Source organism: Diabrotica undecimpunctata, chromosome 3, assembly GCF_040954645.1.
Source record: "Diabrotica undecimpunctata isolate CICGRU chromosome 3, icDiaUnde3, whole genome shotgun sequence".
NCBI classification, from domain to species: domain Eukaryota; kingdom Metazoa; phylum Arthropoda; class Insecta; order Coleoptera; family Chrysomelidae; genus Diabrotica; species Diabrotica undecimpunctata.
The window spans coordinates 107,417,230-107,437,452 of record NC_092805.1 but is presented as its reverse complement, the minus strand read 5'-3'; positions in this window follow the sequence as shown (position 1 = coordinate 107,437,452).

Below are 20,223 nucleotides of genomic sequence, written 5' to 3'. Positions count from 1 at the left end.
TTAAGTATTTCGACATTGATATTGTCTGGACCGGTGGCTTTTCCATCTTTCTGAGATTTTACTGCGTGAATCACTTCTTCTTTGGTTATTTCTGGGCCTTTTTCATTTATTCGATTATCTGTGGATGGTGGAGAACAAGGTCTATAGTCGTCAAAGAGAGTTTGTATGCATTCTTTTCATCTCTCTGTCTTTCCATCTGTTTAATGTTAATGGACATTAATTTACTTCATTAAAAAACGATTTGAATTAATTACCTGCTTTAATTTAGGATACTTTAATTTTACTATACTATTATACTATTTTTTTCTAATAGGGTAGCTTTCACCCATAAAAATTAAAAAGCAACCAACGGCACAAGTCTAAAAGGAAAGTGGAGGGTTCGTAGTAACCTGAATTCAAATTTTCATGCAATTCGGTGGTGACATGGAAAATTACAGGGTATTGCGGTATTGAATGTTCATTTACTGGACTATATCTACAACGTTATTATGCATAAACTATTACATGAATATATATATATATATATATATATATATATATATATATATATATATATATATAAATACACAATGCAAGTGGGATAAAAATCTCACTGTAAATAAGGATATCGGTCAAGGAGAAATAAAAAATGAAAAAACTATTTCAATCTTTTAATAGAAAACGTTTCGTGCAGTATTTCTGCACTTCTTCAGTTGCATAGGTTTAGGTATAAGAACATACATTTAAAAATTACAATAAAAATACAGTAAAAAACACATATACAAACATTAAAAAGTTACAAAAATGTCACAGGATGTTATCAAGAAAACAATATAATATGATATAATATTTCTATTCTATCGCTGATGTAAAATATAACGAAACCTGAAGCCAGGAGAAAAAGTAACTTGTTTTAATTAGAGCTTAAGTACACAATTTAAAAAAATTATTAAAAAAAGGCATGAAAAGTTATCTTTATTATTAGAGACACCGACGAAATTAAAAAAGCAACTTTTAACAGATAGGGCTCGACTATTGCGAAAAGAAAAACAAAAATTAATATGGCTTCCTATATAAGGAAATCAGACTTCGTATGAAAAATCAACTGGATAAAAAAGATACTCGTTAAAGCAGGACAAAATAGAAGAGTCAAATTTTTATAAATCTGGAATAAAAAGGAAGGTTGAAAATATACAGGTACAGATGACGATTGAAAACGAAATTGTGTGGGGGAACCTAGAATTACGTGAATGTGAAATGTAAAGTGATATGAAATTATTTAACTCACCATGAGGTTCCTTTTGGAACAGATTTTGCATCGGATGTGATGTGTGAAGATGACTGAAGTTCTTGTTGAAATGAATATAAGGGATTGAGTTTAGAAGTATCGAAGTAGAACCGATGGTAGCTACTTTTCACTCATAGAGGACAAAAACCGAAAATTTAGGCCATGACTCGATCGGATAAGTTTATGAATAATTATACCATTTAACTAGGAGTTTAAGGATTATTCAACAGCAAGGAATGATAAATGATGCTGATTATCGATGTCTGTACGTCTGTTCATGGAGTTTTTTCCCCTTAATATGTGACACATTTCAAGGAAGGATCTCTTATAGAAATTATCCTCAGTTCCCAGAGATTGAATATGCTCAATATTAATCTATCTACAATAAGGTCATCCAAGACAAAACCAACCAAAAGTGGAAAAATAGAAGATCCCATCGGGGTACCAAAAATCTGTAGGTAAAATCTATCATTGAACACCAGATAGTTGGTGTCAAATACCAACTTGATGAGTTCCACGAAAGTTTCCCATCCAAAAGGACAGTGGGGTTGGATTTGTTTCCAGTGATTATGTAAACAGGTAAGAACAACAGGTAACGGCAAGTTGGTAAAGAGAGACACTACATCAAAACTTACTACTTGGAACCATACAGGTAGTTGGAAGTTATTGACTAAAATCACTAAATTTTAAGGAGTCTGAGATATTAATATCGTTATCATGATTATATGCTGAAAAAATGTGCAATGTTGCAATTAGGAGAATTGATGGATGATACTATGGGACGCATGCACAGTTGAGGTTTGTGAATTTAAGGCAAACAGTAAAATCTCGGAGAGATGCCCTTGTAATTATTGAGGGATTTGGCTAAAACATCCGTGATAAGATTGGATCTTTTTAAATTCGAAATGTGATTATTGATTCTGGAAGTAAACGTACTTGTGGGATTTCTGGGTAACGGTCGATAATATTGTTTATCATTCAAAAGTAATTGACTGAGATCCATGTATTGCTCTTTATACATAAGTACAGTGGTATTATCCTTATCACTTAAAAGTACCAATAGTTCAGGATGGTGTTTTAGAAAAGTTTAATTTCAATATAGGCTTGATCAATTTCTGATTGTGAATTTTTTGGAGCATTAGTAAAATTAAGTAAAATGTTATTGGCTGATGATCTTAATTGGGTGAGATCTGCAGATTCGGAAACTGTAAGAATGTTTTCAACATCAGATAAAAGGTTACACATTGAATAATCCTTCAGGGCTGGAGATAATCCAAATTTAGGACTAAGCGCTAATAATTTAGCGACATTGGGAGGAAGATAATTTTCAGTAAGGTTTATATATATATATATATATATATATATATATATATATATATATATATATATATATAATATAAATAATTACATGGATTTTCAAAGCACCAAATAAGGTTTATATATATATATATATATATATATATATATATATATATATATATATATATATATATATATATAAAGAAAGCCTTGTTTTATTAAATTAAATCATGTAGCGATTAAACACTTACGTTAAATATTGTTAACATAGATTTACAAAAGTACTGTGATTTTAAACTTATAAACATTTAAAACAACATAGGTACATCAACATTTAGAAAGTACATTTTTTTTATTTGAAATATTGGCATTTTTACACGAATTTAAATAAATGAAAGTTTATAAAAGTCGCAACATCACCGGTTCTAATCAACGAACATTGATGTTTTTTTTTTTAAATTTGGAGTACTTTGGTGTATAGATTTTATAAACATTCAATTAGTTAATTTGTAAATTGTTTATTTAACCGAGTAATTTGTTTAAACAATTTAAAATAAATATTTATTTTTCAAAAAACTTTATTTTTCTCCTATTACTATTAGTACAAAAGGTTATGAAATGATAGGTAAATTAAATATTTATGTATTATAGTTGTAAATAATATCTTTTAAAAATAAATTTTAGAACACAAATTAATTTTTTATTTGAAAACCAAATATATACGTGTTCATTTTTCTTCAATTGTGCTTATTATTTTAACAATTACTTTTCTTGACTGACAAATATTACAAATAATGTATTGTAAACAAATTAATTATAAACTTTATAAAATTACAAATAAAAATACTAAAATTACTACTACTAATTGTACAGATTAATTCCGTAATTTTTGTTTATAATTATGCAAAGTTTATAACAATTAATTGTGTAAAATATATTTGTAATGGTTTTGAGACAAATAATTCTAAAAATAATAAGCATAATTCAAGAAAAATTAACAAGTATAGATTTGATTTTCAAATAAAAAATTAATTATAATACATGAATATTTGAGTTTCTTATCATTTCATAACCTTTTCTACTAATAATAAGAGAAAAGTAAAATTTTGCAAAATAAATATTTATTTTAAATGGTTTAAACAAATTACTCAGTTAAATATATAATTAACAAATTAACTAAATGTATTTTTATGATCTATGTCATGATGTGCCCAAAACTAAAAAAAACATCAATTTTATTAAATAAGAACAGAAGAATTTTATAAATTTGAATTTATGAATTCAGATTTTAAAATATTTAAATCGCTTGGTTTTTAAACCCTTTATTTTGGGCACATCATAGATGGCCTATTTTTAAAGGAATTATTTTGTCTAAACTTGAACTTTTAATCTTTCAAACGGTTCTTTTTAAATTGCTTATTATTTTTAAACAAAGACCTGGGGAATTTTTAAGAAAAAAGGCCTAAATCGAGATAGGTCTATGATGGTAGGTTTTGAATTTTTTTAAAGTAAAAGCTTGATACCTTCTTTACGTGTAAAAAACTGTATTTTCTACCATTTAAAGTGCTTATTTTGCGATTTCAAAATTTCCCAAAGATTTTCTTATCCTGTGGAGGTGGTAACATTTTTAGTATGTTTTTTCTTGATTTTTGATTTATTTTGAATGTTTCCCTAGATTGGGAAATTAATTATTATGGCCTACTATTAATTTCTAATACACGTTTTTTAATATAGTGAGATACAAGATTGGGAAATTAATTTATATGGTCCACTAATTATTGTTACATTAGCTCGGCAGGTATGTTTCGTGATTTCAAAATTTCCGAAAGATTTTCTTATCCTGTGGAGGTGTTAACATTTTAAGTAAGATACAAAACACGCAAAGAGTTTGCATACCCACTTTATAATGATACACTGCATAGACGAGTTAACTCAGAATGAAATGAGGGCACATCTAAAAAATGCTGATTTCCCATTCTCATTTGGTCAGATATGTAGTAGTGCAATAAGATTATTTATAGGTATTTGATTTACCAAACACTGCGTTAATTTGTATTTATTTAACCAAATAATTTTTTTTTAAATTAATAATAGTATTACCATTTATTGTTCCATTATTTTATTCTCTTTATCTTCATTTCACAATTACATTAATAATTTAATTTTTTTATGTACAGGCTATTTCATTAATAATTGGAAATATTTAAACTGTATTCTTCGTTCACAAATTGTTGAGAGCACGAAATATGCCTCAAACTCATAAAACGGTCGTAAATCATAGGCGTTCCTAAGGTGTTTATTCATTAAATAATAATATAATGTTTTAATACTGTTATATATAATATTGATAATATTTTAATACTAATATATTTAGCAAAAAAACAATTAAAACTTTCACGACTAATGTTGGTTATTATATTATATTAATAAAAATAAGAATTTAACCATTAACAATTTTGTAAATAAGAATACCTTATCTCTTTGGATATTTCAATACTAATCTTCGCGTTTAATCACTTTACTAGAAAACCTGGAATTCATATCCGAAGGTACTATTCGTTGCAAGATAAGTAAGATGGAATTCCCCAGATTTTTAATAATATAATTATTTTCGAAACTTAACTTGAAAGGGTGAAGTTATTACGAACGAAAACAATTTTTTTGTTTAGTACGTTTTTGATCGCATGTAATTTACGGCTCGTCGGTGTTTCCGCGTCTACGGCAGTAATTAGCGTCTCGAATATTTCTTTTGCGAATTATATGCAGTGCGGGAGTGATTTTTTATTCCATATGCCTACGAACATATACGTACCTTTCGCTCGTGCTCGTTTTGTTGGATTGTTTGTGATGGCTTCATCATCAAGTTTTACACCGGTACTGTTGCGTACAGTCAGTAAGTCTGTCTATTCACTAAGAGAGAAGACTATTGTCCTGAATGTTCACGATGCTCTGGTTTCTCAGAATCTCACAAACACTGTTCGCAACATAGTCGAAAGTTGTGCCAACATGACTGGCGTAGGAGAATCAACTTTATATAGGTTCCTATCAGAAAGAAAAAAACACGGTATAGCTAACCCAAACACAAACGAACACTTAAAGAGAGAGAAACATATTGAAATTGATGAATTTGCCAAAAATGGTATTCGAAGGAAAATTCATGGATTTTTTTCAAAAAAGAAATACCAAACCTAAACAAAATTTTACAAGAAGTTAGAGACGACCCGGATTTGCCTCATATCGGACGAACTAAATTGTGGCAAGTTTTAAAAGAATTAAATTTCCGGTGGGAGAAATCAGACCGAAAATCACTTTTGATTGACCGGGAGGAGAAGATGATGTTGGAGAAGAAATTATCTAAGATTCATACGAAAATTCCGGGTTGAAGAAAGGCCCATCTTCTACCAGGATGAAACATGGGTAAACTCAGGTCATACTCTAAAAAAAATTTGGTCAGATAAAAATATATTAAGCTCCAGGCAAGCCTTTATGGAAGGTTGGTCTACTGGTATCTCCCTACCTTCTGGTAAAGGCAGTAGATTAATAATTTCTCACATTGGCAGTGAAAAAGGATTTGTTAAGCATAGTTTGTTGGAATTTCATTCCAAAAGCACAAAAGACTATCACGAGGAGATGACAGCTGATGTTTTCGAAGAGTATTTTGAGCAAATGATTGAACACATACCACTAAATTCAATTATAGTATTAGATAATGCACCTTATCATTCACGACTAGTAGAAAGACTTCTAACGAATGCGTGGAAGAAACAGGATATTCTTGACTGGCTGCGGAATAAGTATCTGCCTTACGAAGATGGAATGGTAAAAGCAGAACTTTTAAAAATTGCCCGGCAACACAAATCTAAGTTCAAGAAATACGTAGTTGACAAAATGGCGGAAAGGCGAAACATCATAGTCTTTAGACTTCCACCCTACCACTGCGAAATAAATCCAATTGAACTTATTTGGGCACAAATGAAAAGTTATGTGGCTAGAAAAAATACGTCATATAAAATACAAGCTGTACGTGAATTGTTATACGAGTCTTTATAACATATTACAAAACAAAACTGGAAAGATGCAGTAAGACATGTAATAGAAGAAGAACAAAAAAATGTGGGATCTTGATAACATAATTGATGCGACCGTAGAGATTATTAACCTAATTATTAACCCTCAAGACGACTCGGATTCCGAAGTTGATCCTATTTATTTTGAATTTGAATAGTTTTCTAATCGTAATTATATAAGGTAAGTAATAGTAGTTGTAATCGTAAGGTATTAAAGGGGAAAGGCGCAAAATGTCGCCTGTCAAAATGTTCAATGTGTTTTAAATGTATCCATTTTTTTTTTCAAATCCTGAGAAAACTAAAAAGCATTTTTGAAAAATTTAAAGGCAGAATGAAATATTTTTTAGAATAAATAAAAAGTTTCTTTTGCATGCAATATTTTCAATTAAAAATTATACTATATTTTCTCTTTTATTTTCACCCCTGTTACATAACATATTAAAATGATGCCCTGAGTAATAATGTAATCTTTCATTCTGCGTTTAAATTTTTCAAAAATATTTATTAGTTTTCTCCGGATTCGAAAATAATGGATACATTTAAAACACATTGGAAATCTTGCCAGGCGACATTTGGCGCCTTTTTCCTTAATTAAATAAATGTATCTTTTACAAATGGCAAGAAACTTTTTATTTTGGAATAAAATAAATAAGTTTTATTAAAAAATACAATTTACATAAGTACAATTTAAAAAATATATTTAGTTAGTTCAAATAAATGTTTCAATCATATACTCTACGACACTGGTCGTTCATCTCTAACCATTCAAAATACCCCCGTAATAGGATTATAAGGTATTGTATTCCTTCAGATTAAGGTGGGTTAGTCGAAAACGTCTTAAACCGTCAGTTTTAGGTTGGTTTTTACTATTATATCGTATTACCTATCCTCTCTGTATTTCAGTTTTCTAATTAGGGTTAAACTTGTAGTGAGTTATCAACAAATTGTGAACCGACAGGTTACTGGGTTCAAAATATTACGATTTATTCCAAATCACTTAAATAAAATATGGCTTCTTGCTGAGTTACAGGGTGTTTTATTTAAAAATTTAAAAAGTATTTGTACCCAGTACTTTAAAACTATTAGTCATATCCTTGTTATACTTGGCATAAAGTGTATAACACAGTAATAAATTATAATAAACGTTTCTGGCTAATAACAGAGGCGTACGACAGGCGAAAGTGAATAGTTCACCTTCCCCAAATTCTACGCCAATGGCGATATTGCTATTTTAGCACAATTTTTCTATTTTCCAGTAATTTTTATGGAAATAATATACCTACTCTTCATTCGTAACGATAAAGCAATAATGATTTTTCGAAATATTTGAACTTAAAAATGAAGCGCCACAGTTATTTTGATTAATATAATAATTATTTTGGTGATTTTACGGAATTGAAATTTTAATTGCAATTAACAAAAAATCGTAACGTTATTTATAAAAATTTCTTAAAACGAATAGATGCATTCAACATTTACAATTTCATTGTGGTTCTAAAAAGAACCTTTTTGTTATAATTTAAATAAAAGTACAATTTTAATATAACGAAAATATCAAAAAACACATTTTAACTAAACCTTTTTTTTATAAATTTTCAATGTGACCTAAATAAGCTTATTAATTCTTTTGTTAAACGATCTGCTAACTTTAAAAAATATGTTTGGACAATAAAATAAGCGAAATTTACTATCTGCTGCCATAGTGCTTGAAAATTATTTAATTCTTGTGAGTATACCAGTGATTTCATATACCCCCGGAAATAAAAATCTAAGGGATAACATTCGGGTGTTCTAGGCGGCCACGAAACTTCTCTATCTCTGCCAATCCAACGGTAAGGAAATTGCTGATCTAGATAGTTCCTTTGTATTAAAGACCAATGGGACGGAGCTCCATCCTGCATGAACCACATATCTCTTCTTTGAATAAGTGGCAGATCTTCTAGATCGTCTAAAAGGTCGTCTTCATAGTATCAATCTGGTTCCGAGGCTACACCTTGTTTCTTTGAGCAATATTCGTGATTACGATTGGTAGGTTGCTAACCTTGCCAATCACCCTCAAAATTTTATTTGGGCTTGGGACCAGCTGTGGTAACCGCAGAGTTACTCAACCCCATTTAATCTGCCCTTCACATAATGGATCCAATTAAAAATAGACAACATTGTTTAATCTATTTAAAGATGTTATATGATTTTTTACTTTCATTAAATTTTTCTCCAACTTTTTGGTTTCTAGTTGAATTTTTTTAAATTTTTTGTGTATAGCTATTAATTTCAACTTAATTTTTTTTTACCTGTGTTTCCAGGAATTTTTCTTTCTTGTGTTTTGTTCGTAATTCCTTTTCGTTTATTTTTCTACTCTTGTTAAGTAAGGGTTCCATTGTTGAGTTATATTCATTTTGGGTGAAAGAATCGTTTGTTGCGTCACCCATATCTTCTATGTCGTCTTGTTCTGGATCACTAAAATCTTCTGTCTCGTCCTGTTCTGGGTCACCCATATTTTCTGTCTCGTCCTGTTCTGGCTCGTTACACTCATTCCCATCTTGATCACTCACATCCGCGTAATCCATTTCATGTTCTTTCGCACTATCCATATTTTTGACACTATTAAGATCAGGCAAATCTCCAACATTATCTTCCTCGCCACTAGCCACATCACTTAACTTAAGAAATTCTTCTCGCTCACTATCCAAAATGTCCTCATATTTCACTTGGGCATTAAATTGCCCAAAAAAGTCACTCCCGATAATTGGTTTAACGATAGATGGATTGGATAGAAATACTATAGAACTAGAGCTTTCGCTCACTACTTCTTCAGACATATTTTTTCTTGCAATCGGTGCCGACTTTATAGGAAATATAGTGTATACTGTTTAAAAACTGTATAATAACTACATATAAGGGATGCTGATATTTATAATATATTCTTCCACCAACAAAAATTCAATAAAGTGAGAAAGTATATATTTTTTTATGTCAAGACCAATCATAAGCCATACAAAAGCTTAATGTTTGCAGAGAAATTATTTTGCCTCCATCTCACCTGTAGGATAATTAGGTGGTCTTGAAAAAAAAAAAAACAGATTATTTTACATAATCATCTTTAAGATGCGTTCATATTTAAAAGTGAAAATGCTATAAATTCTGCTTGCATCAATTATTATTAAGTTTTAAAAATTCATTATTGAGCATATAGGAGAAAGTAGCAGGTGAGGAACAAAAACGTAATTGTTTTTTACCCGAGTGCTCGAGATAACTGGGAGATGGAACTTTATACCGGATTTTAATTAATGAAAATGCTTGTATTTTTAAAGGTGCAAAATTACTTTTGTAAAAGTGAAATTGACTATCTGAAAAATATAGGCAGATGTAAATAAAGAAATAAAGCTACTTTATTTTAAGTTTTACTACTTTTTAGTACTTTTTATTAAGCTTAAGGATTTTTGCAGGCTGACATTAAAATTCATCAATATTTCGAAAACTGCTGCATCTGCAACGTTGTTGTTTTTAAGGTAAAATAAACAATATATACACTGAAAAAACTGATTATTGATAACATTATTGTATAATAGGGTTGTTAGTTGTTATTCAAAGGCAGTTGACAAAGGCATCATGTCACTAGCTAAGAAAAAATAAAAACCATTATATTTTAAAATTACGAACAATATTTGTTACTTTGTTTAGAGAATCAATTTTGGAATTTAAGGTTTCTAACGCTTTCTGAACTTTTGAAACTTTTTCTTCTAACACAATCTTCGCTTGGTTTTCTTCTAGCTTACACAACTCTAGCTTATTCTGTAATTTAATTTTAAAGCAGAGTTTCTCAGACAATATCTCACTGTTCACTTTCACGAGTTTTTTTTATTGTAGGTGTTAGTTTTCTCTCATATGTCTATTTGTTGATTCGTAGCTACTTCTATCATCCATGGAATTATTAATATCTTTATCATTTATTAGATCTTCATGGCTTCCATAAAGATTTGTCTGCGATGGTTCGACTACATCTGTATTACTTCCATAAAAATTTGTTTGCGATGGTTTAACTGTTTCTTTAACTGCACCCTCATCAATTTTATACATTTCCTGTTCAATTTCGTCATTACTTTCCAGCTCATTTTTGACATGTGGCACTAATTTCTTTACACACTTTTTGGAACCGATCGGCTTTACTTTACTTAGATCGTCGAAAAATACTATCGAATTAGAACTCGAATTAAAATTTTCGTTCGGACTTAACTTAATATCGCCAATCATTTTAATATTTTTCTTAGCTAGTGACATAATGATATTCAACAACGAACTGATAAAACCAGCTCAAGCTACATATTTATATCATCAATTTTACATAAAATTGGAGAGGAACAGTTGTGCACAAACGACTAACAGGTCAGCTTGCCAACAGCTGCGCGTAATATGTGTGGCCGAAACAGCTTGTGTGAAAAAGCAGCGCGGAACAGGTGCGCGAAACATCTGCGCGAAAAGCAGCGCGGAACAGGTGCGCGAAACAGCTGCGGGACACAGGTGCGTGAACAGGTGCGAGAAACAGTTGTGCTCCGGTGCTTCCGTTACTTCCTACTGAAGTACATCCGTATCACTCCTTCAGGTTGCACAGCCATGACATTCTACGCCTTTCTCTGCTTCTCTTTCCTTGGATCTTTTCCTGCATAATCAGTTGGAGCAAAGTGTATTTCTCTCCACGTGGAATACGTTTGAGATATTCCAATTTTCTTGTTTTAATTATATTAAAATTTCTATCATCCTTCTCAGAACCTCTTTGTTTGCGACGTGTTCTGTCCACGATATTTTCAGAAATCTTCTATACACCCACAGCTCGATTGATTCGAGTTTTTTCATTGATGTCGCATTCAAGGTCCAAGATTTACATTCCATACAACAAAGTCGAAAAAACATAGCACCTCATCAACCTAACTCTTAGTTCCAATTTTAAATCCCTTGTAAACAGCACTATTTTCATTTTGTTGAAATTTGCTCTAGCCTTTTCTATTCTGATTTTGATCTCCTGAATGTAATCATTTGTAGAGTTAATCCTTGTTCCCAGATATGCATATTTGTCCACTTGTTCGACGTCGGTTTCGTTTATTAGAAGATTCTCGTTATTTCTTTGAGTTTTCGATATTCTTATAAATTTCGTCCTCTTGACGTTCATTGTTAGACCTTACTCTTTTCCATACTCCGCTATTCTGGTCACCAGTCTCTGAAAATCTTACATATTTTCGGCTAAGATCACAGTGTCATTCGCATATCTAATGTTGTTAATGGGAACTCCATTTACCTTTATTTCAGCTGTTTCACCCTCAAGAGCTTTTTTTAGAATCTCCTCGGAGTAGTAATTAAAAAGAATTGGTGACAATAAGCATCCCTGTTTTACTCCACGTCTAATTTCAATTTCTTCTGATAGCTGTTCGTTAACACGTACTTTTGCTCGCTGTTTATAGTATAAATTTGATATGATTCTGAGGTCATTGTAGTCAATCTTCTTTGATTTCAGGACATTCATTAATTGGTCATGTACTTTATTGAATGCTTTATTATAGTCAATAAAACATGCGTATATATCTTGATGTACGTCCAGGCATCATTGTATCAGTATATTAAGTCAAAATTAAAACATTGTAAAGCCGATATTCCAAACTTTTTAATAGATAATTTATTTATACCATTAATTTCCCATTAATTTCTTTCTAAAAGTCTAAAATCTGTGCTCGAAACACATCTTCAAATCATATGCTTTTGTTGCGCATTTATAAAGAAAAAAAATTTCAAATAATACTTTATAGTGGCAACATAATATGTAAAAAAACTTTCGTTATAATTATATATTTCTATGGAAACCCAACTTTACTGCAGTGATTACTACATATTTACCTTTTGTATTTGCTAAAGAAATATTTCGATATAAAAATCCGAATTCCACTCATCAAGCATGTATTACATTGCAAAACGACAGAATAGCTCTCATATACATAATAGATCAGTTTACCATTTTTTTAGAGGATTGCTGTAATGAAAAAGTATTTAACGGTAGTGACTGATGGCGGCTTGCGTAATCAAGGACGAGATCTTTATGACAAGATTTAATCGTTGTAATCTATTAATGCAGCCTATTCTTGTGCAATAATCATACTAAATATGCAATAAGTGCAATTTTTCATACAAACTATCGGTATTAGCAAATAATTACATAGTGTATGTAACAAGGAAATCGTTGATTCGATCTAGGTGTTATTGATGTTGAGTATAAGGTCTAATTATGTTTAAAAAATAAATCTAGTTATCTTTTCGATCTGGTTCGAAAGAAAAAGAAAGCCCCAAAAACTAGGTAGATCTATTTCAAAAATTAATGACAGAAAAAAATAAAAATATTCATATACTCAAAAACAAGAAAAAATATTAAAAACTCTCGTTTACTTAAGCAAAAAGGAAAATAAGTATAATATATTGTTCATACATTTACATTGAAAAAAAAAAACCAATGATTAAAACCGTCTGATATAAATATCGATATATAGTGTGTCCCAAAAATAACGTAAAAAATTCATACGCTTGTTACTTAGACCAGGGCGGATCTATAAAAAAACGACTACATTTGGATATGAGAAATGGGATTCTAATTTTTTCAGAAAAAGTTGTGTGGCAACTTCAATTTAAATAATAATTCATTTATCCTTTCCCTCAAATAGGTCGGGAATATTAATAAAAAAATTAAAAATATTTAAAAAATTATTAAAAACATCAATTTTTTCTACTTTCCTTGCTTATAACATTAAAACGATTTCTCTAGAAATGTTGAATCCTGCGAAGAGTTGAGCCTGAAAATTAATAAAGCCAAGACAAAAATAATGGTGGTCCGCAGATTTCACACAAAGGACCCTTAAGCTAGCGGGGACAAATAAGCGGAATCTAATTTAAACTAGATAATATTTTTTCACCCATTTTTCACTAATATATTACCACCCTAATAATTTTTCACCACCAAACCACCCTTCACGGGAGCGATTCTGCTGGCTTATGGTTCAAACTAGCAGAATTCAGAAGAAAAACTTTTTGCCGATGACACCTCTTTTTACCCATTTTTCGCTAATTTATTACCACCCTAATAATTTTTCACCACCAAACCACCTTTAAGGGGAGCGATTTTGCTGGCTTACGGTTAAAAGTAGTAGAATTCCAAAAAAAATATTTATGATGTACCACAGTGCTCTGCTAGATTTTTATGAATTTATTACCACACTAGTAATTATTCACCCCTCAACTATGTACTCCTTATAAGAAGTCAATAATTCTGTTGGGTTAATATTTAAGGTGATAAAAAATCTATTTTTACAATTTTACTGTACTCTTCTTGTAACTGAAAGTATAAATTACTTGCCAGGCTTTTACTGAATTTTATCCATCCTCATAATTTTTGATCCCCTAAGCCACAGTTAATAGGAAACATTCAACAAGCTACGCATTCACGAGCTAAATACGAAATCTTTTTGGAAATACAAAAGTGTTCTGCTAGATTTTTACAATATTTTTACCAGCTTAGTCATTGTTTTCTTAACTATCCTAATTAAAAAATGAATGTTCTTATGAATTTATTACCACCTTAATAATTTTTCACCTGTTAACTACCCCTTAAGGAAAGTCAATAATTCTGTTAGATCAAAATTTAATGGAAAAATTCTTTTTTTTTTCAAATTCCTCCTCTACTTATAACTGAAATAAAAAATGTTTTTTAAATGTTTACTAAACTTAAATCACCCTGATAATCTTGCACCCCTAAACCAATCTTATTTTGAAATGTTCCTTATAGCTTAATATTTGAGCCAGCGAAATTAGAAAATAATTTTTGAAATACCACAGTGTTCTGCTAGGTTTTAAAGAATTTATTACCACCCTAGTAATTATTCACCCCTCAACTGCCTCTCATGGAAAGCCAATAATTCTGTTAGGTTAAAATTTAAGGTGAAAAAAAAATTCTTTTACAATTTCATTCTCCTCTTCTTATAACTGAAATGAAAAAGTGTTCTGTTAAGTTTAGACTAAACTTTGATCACCATGATAATTTTTCACCCCTAAACCAATCTTATTTGAAAACGTTCCTGCTAGCTTAATATTCGAGCCAGCGGAATTAATAAATTTTTCACCCTCAACTAACCCATGTGGAAAGTCAACAATTCTTAGGTTAAAATTTAAGGTGATGAACAATCTATTTTTACAATTTTACTGTACTCTATCAATCAGTAATTCTGTTATTTTAAAATTTATGGCTAATTTTCTTATATATTCCACTGTACTCTATTTGTAATTTAAATAAAAAAGTGTTCTGGTAAGTTTTTGCTACAGTTTCACCACCCTGATAATTTTACACCACTAAAGCAATTTCATTTGGAAACTTGTATTTTTGAAGTACCACAGTGTTTTGGTAGGTTTTTACAAATTTATTACCACTCTATTAATTTTTCACTTCTTAACTACTCCTTGTGGGAAGTCAATATTAAGCTATTAAGCTGAAGCTCGAATATTAAGCTAGCTAATTCAAATGAACATTTTGAAATAACACATGATTCTGCTCGATTTTTACTAATTTTTCGCCTAACACCTAACCGTGGTAGCTTAAGTTAAAAAAAAAAAAAAAAAAAAAATTATTTTTAAATACCACTGTGCTACAAAGCTTTTCCAATTCATTTACCACCTTCACAATTGTTTACCCCTCTATAAGAAGCCAATAATTCTGCTAGGTTGAATTTTGAACTGACAAAACAAAATTATAAAAAGTATTTTTAATAATTTTTTTGTATTGTACTTTTACTTCAATCTGTTACTATTTTGTTGGTATTTTGAGAACGATTTCCGAAGTGGAAATTGAAACGTCAATAATCTGTTACTAGTTTTTGCTATCTTCATATTTTTCATCTGGGCATGAATTCCGCACGTTACGTTCTAATTTTGGGGGCGTAAAGTCGTACTTTTTCGTCCGGTATAAAAAAATGCACGTTTTCACATTCCAAGAGTTAAAAATCAACTATAGACGTGATCGTGCGTAGATAATTGTGCACTGGTGTTTACTATTAAAAATTACTCAAAAACTATTGTACTCAGCATAAAATACACTCAGGGACAGTACAGAGGCGCTATATTTGCAATTGATTGCCAAACTTAAATAATAGTGAAGAGGACGGTATCAATCTAAAATCCGATTAAGACTGCAGCCCCCAATCCTTAATTGGCAGTACACTTCGCTCAGGTCTATGGGTGTACCCAATAAATACAAATCTTTTAATCTTTTAACAATATGTGCGTACCGACCCTCCTTTACAATAAGATAATTAATGTAATATACATAATAAAATTATTTTAATTTGAATATTTCTTACCTGGTGATTATTCTGTGAAATAAAACAATTCCATTGTATTTACTAAAACTCAACTTGATTTCAGTTATTTTATATTCATAAAAGGGACTCACGATTTGATTTCTCTTAGCCATGTACTCATTACTATAATCAAAGTCAATTTTTAAAAATAGTTAAAATTTATAATTTTTGTAATAAAGTATTTTCATATTTTCAATATTTAAACATTTAAAAAATAAATATTAGTTAGCACAGTGTAACATTTCAGAATGTTTTTAATTAGGGTAGTTAAGAAAACAATGACTAGGCTGGTAAAAATATGGTAAAAATCTAGCAGAGCACTTTTGTATTTCCAAAAAAATTTCGCATTTAGCTAGCGTGAATGCGTAGCTTGTTGAATGTTTCCCATTAACTCTGGCTTAGGGGGTCAAAAATTATGAGGGTGGGTACAAGAAGAGTACAGTAAAATTAAAAAAAAATTTATTTCAAAATTTTCAGTAAAAGGTATAAATAAAATACCCAAACGGGCTATATTACAAATACAGAACGTTTTCGGAATGTAAATTCCATCATCAGTGTAACAAAGTACACATGCTATGAGCCACTAAAATATATGGGTGAAAACCCTTTAAATGATATAAATTTACAAATATGTTACATTATATAATATTAAAAATTAAGATGTCTAAGTTACCGTGGGAATTCTACATCGGTTACTTGGTCCTGAGACAAAGTGTCTTCGAGGACCTGTTGATAACAACTTAGGAAGGAACATCAACAGGAAGTTACTCGTAATTCGATTACATAATCTTCACCTGCTACATCTTCTCCAGGTCGACACCCAAACTCTAGATCACAAGGTAGTCGCATTTCGCGTCCGAATAGGACTCTGGCTGGTGTCTGGCCTGTTGATTCGTTAACAGCAGATATGTAGGCCATTGTGAAGAACGGAAGATATTGTCCCAGTCTCGCTGATGATCGGACACCATCTTTGTCAAATACTTGCCAACTGTCCTATTTATTCGTTCTACCATACCATCCGATTGCGGATGATACGCTGTAGTTCTTGTTTCCTTCATGCCTAGTCTATCACATATTCCTTGGAATAGATCGCTTTCGAAGTTCCTGCATTGTTCACTATGGATCTCTAAAGGCACTCCAAATCGGCTGATATATTCGTGAATCAACTTATCTGCAACGGTGGCGGCCTTCTGGTCTGGAAGTGCGTAAATCTCGACCCACTTAGTGAAGTAATCCATTACTACCAACATGTACTTGCCTCCATTTTCACTTTCTGGAAATGGCCCAGCGATGTCCAAAGCTATTCTTTCAAACGGGCTTCCAACATTATATTGTATCATAGGAGCTCTCCTTTTTCGGTGAGGCTGGTTACTCGTAGCACAAATAGTACATTTCTTACACCAGTCTTTTACGTCGTCGAAACTGTTCATCCAATAAAACCGTTCCCGAATTCGCTGAAGGGTTTTCTTTTCACCAAAATGCCCTCCTGATGGACTGTCGTGTAACTGACGAAGTACTTCGGCTATTCTGCTCTTTGGGATCACCAACTGTCTTCTCTTCTCTGAACCGTCATCATTTTCCAGTACTCGTTTGAGCAAGCCATCTTCCAGGATAAATGAGTCCCACTGGGCCCAATACATCTTAACTACTGAGCATAGGTTTGATATTTCTTGCCAAGGTGGTCGACGGTTTTCCTCTTTCCATCGACCATCGTTGTTCTTAGCACTTCTGCTTCCTTGGATTCCGTTTTGTTGCAGTGGGAACACTCTGCTGGACATGGCCTTCTGGAAAGAGAATCAGCGTTTCTGTGGCTAACTCCGGCCCGGTGCTCAATCTTGAAATCGTATTCTTGGAGTCATTCGATCCATCTGGCTATCTGACCTTCTGGATTCTTAAACTGCATCAACCACTTAAGGGCGGCATGGATTAAAAACTTCCTTTCATAGAGGTATTGATAGAAGTGCTCTACTGATTTCACTACTGCTAGAAGTTCTCTTCTCGTGACGCAATAATTCCGCTCAGGTTTTGAAAGAACTTTACTAAAATATCCAAGAACTCTTTCCTTCCCTCCTTGAATCTGAGATAGCACTCCTCCAATTCCCACATTACTTGCATCTGTATCTAAGATGAACTCTCCTTCTGGCAGTGGATATCCTAAAATTGGTGCTGTGATTAAATGCTTTTTTAAGGTCTCAAAGGCATTTTGGCAGTCTGTATCGCAGCGGTAGTCTCTTGCTTCCTCTGTAAGTCGCGTTAATGGCATAGCAATATCTGCTAACTTCTTAATAAACCTCCGGTAGTAAGTACATAGTCCAAGAAACTACAGTAAAAACTACTAAGTAAATAGTCCACTTCTTACTTGATGTTTGTCCGTTGGTACTGGCCATTCCTTAATGGAATCGATTTTTCCCTTACCCACGGCCACTCCTTCTTTACTGACTATATGACCCAGATAATTGACTTTACCTTGAAATAGCTGGCACTTCTTGGGGTTTAACATCAATTGGGCAGCTTTAAGTCGATTAAAAACGTTTTCTAAATTCTTCAGATGATCTTCAAATGTCTTCCCCAAGACGAATATGTCATCTAGATAAACCAGACATTTTTTCCAAGATAACCCTCTCAACACATTTTCCATAAGCCTCTCAAATGTCGCAGGAGCATTACAGAGTCCAAATGGCATAACGTTAAATTGCCACAATCCAGATCCTGTGGTGAAGGCTGTCTTCTCTTTATCTACTCGGTCCATTTCTACCTGCCAGTATCAAGACTTCAAATCCAAAGTAGAAAACAATTTACTTCCAGCCAATGTGTCCAATGTATCGTCGATCTGAGGCAGAGGATAACTATCTTTCTTGGTAACGTTGTTCAGCAAACGGTAATCCACACAGAACCTCGTCGTTCCGTCTTTCTTCTTAATCAGGACCACCGGAGAGACCCATGGGCTCGTAGAAGGTTCTATCACCCCGCATTTCTTCATTTCCTGAACAATTGTTTCAGCTTCCTCTCTTTTCGCCTGTGGTAATCGTCGAGCTGTTTGACGAATTGGCTTAGCATTACCAGTAATAATTTTATGCTTAACAACGGTAGTTCTTCCCGTCTTCCTCCCGGCCAACCTCGTCGTCATGGTTCCAAGGCTCCATCATATCAGGTGTCCATTCGTCCACAATTCCCTGTAGCCGCGCTACTATGATCGTTTCACTTCTCGCAGGTACGACTGTATCTTCTTTAGTAGCTGCTTGCACAGTGTTGTCATCATATGGATGCCTCCTCGTTGCCAACTTTGATTACCTTATTCTTAAAATCCAATTGGAATCCATGCATATTCATTACGTCCATTTCTAATATAACATCCTCTTCGATGTCAGTAACTATAACAGTATGGACGAACGTTTCTGCTCCAATTTCCAATTGTACCTGGCATCCATGCTGGACTCCATGAATGTTGGCATTTTCACCTGTAGCGGTCCGAAGTCGCAACCTTGTTGGTAACAGTTTCTTACGGCTGTTTATAACTGTCGGGCGTATAATGGTTCTGGTCGCTCCGGTATCCACCAACAACGTATGCCTTTTACCATTTATTTCTCCATCTACATATACACTATCTTCACGACATTTCAAAGAAGCTATTAGTATGAGAGGGTCTTTGGAAAAGTTCCGGGTTGAACCTGCCCCCCTAAGGCCGACCCGTTCTAGTTTTCCTAATGGTGAGTTTCTTGATTTGCGTCGTACCTAGGGTGCTTACATGAACTTCGTACGTGTCCTATTTCGCCACAATTCCAGCATCTTATGGTCTTCGTTTTCTGGTATGTCATACTTTTCATCATATTAACGAGCTGGTCAAGTTAATCTTCATGTCCTTCCTCTTTTACAGTCCTAACTTTACTGTACCCGCCAGAGGCCTGCGTAGCTGATTCGTATTCGAGGGCGGCGGATAAGACATCAATTAGCGTCTTGTGACGAGCTAATCGCAGTGTTCTCTGCATTTCATGATCACGAAGACCATCAATAAACGGTTGAACGGCCAGCTTTTCCATCATGTCTTCGGGAGCTGTTGGATAAGCATATCGCACTAATCTGGCAATATCTAACTTATATTCTTGAAGAGCCTCATCTTTCTTTTGTCTTCGATTTTTAAGCTGCGACTGATATACATGCTCCAAATGTTCGTGGCCATATCGCATATTTAACTATCTTATTTAATTTATCT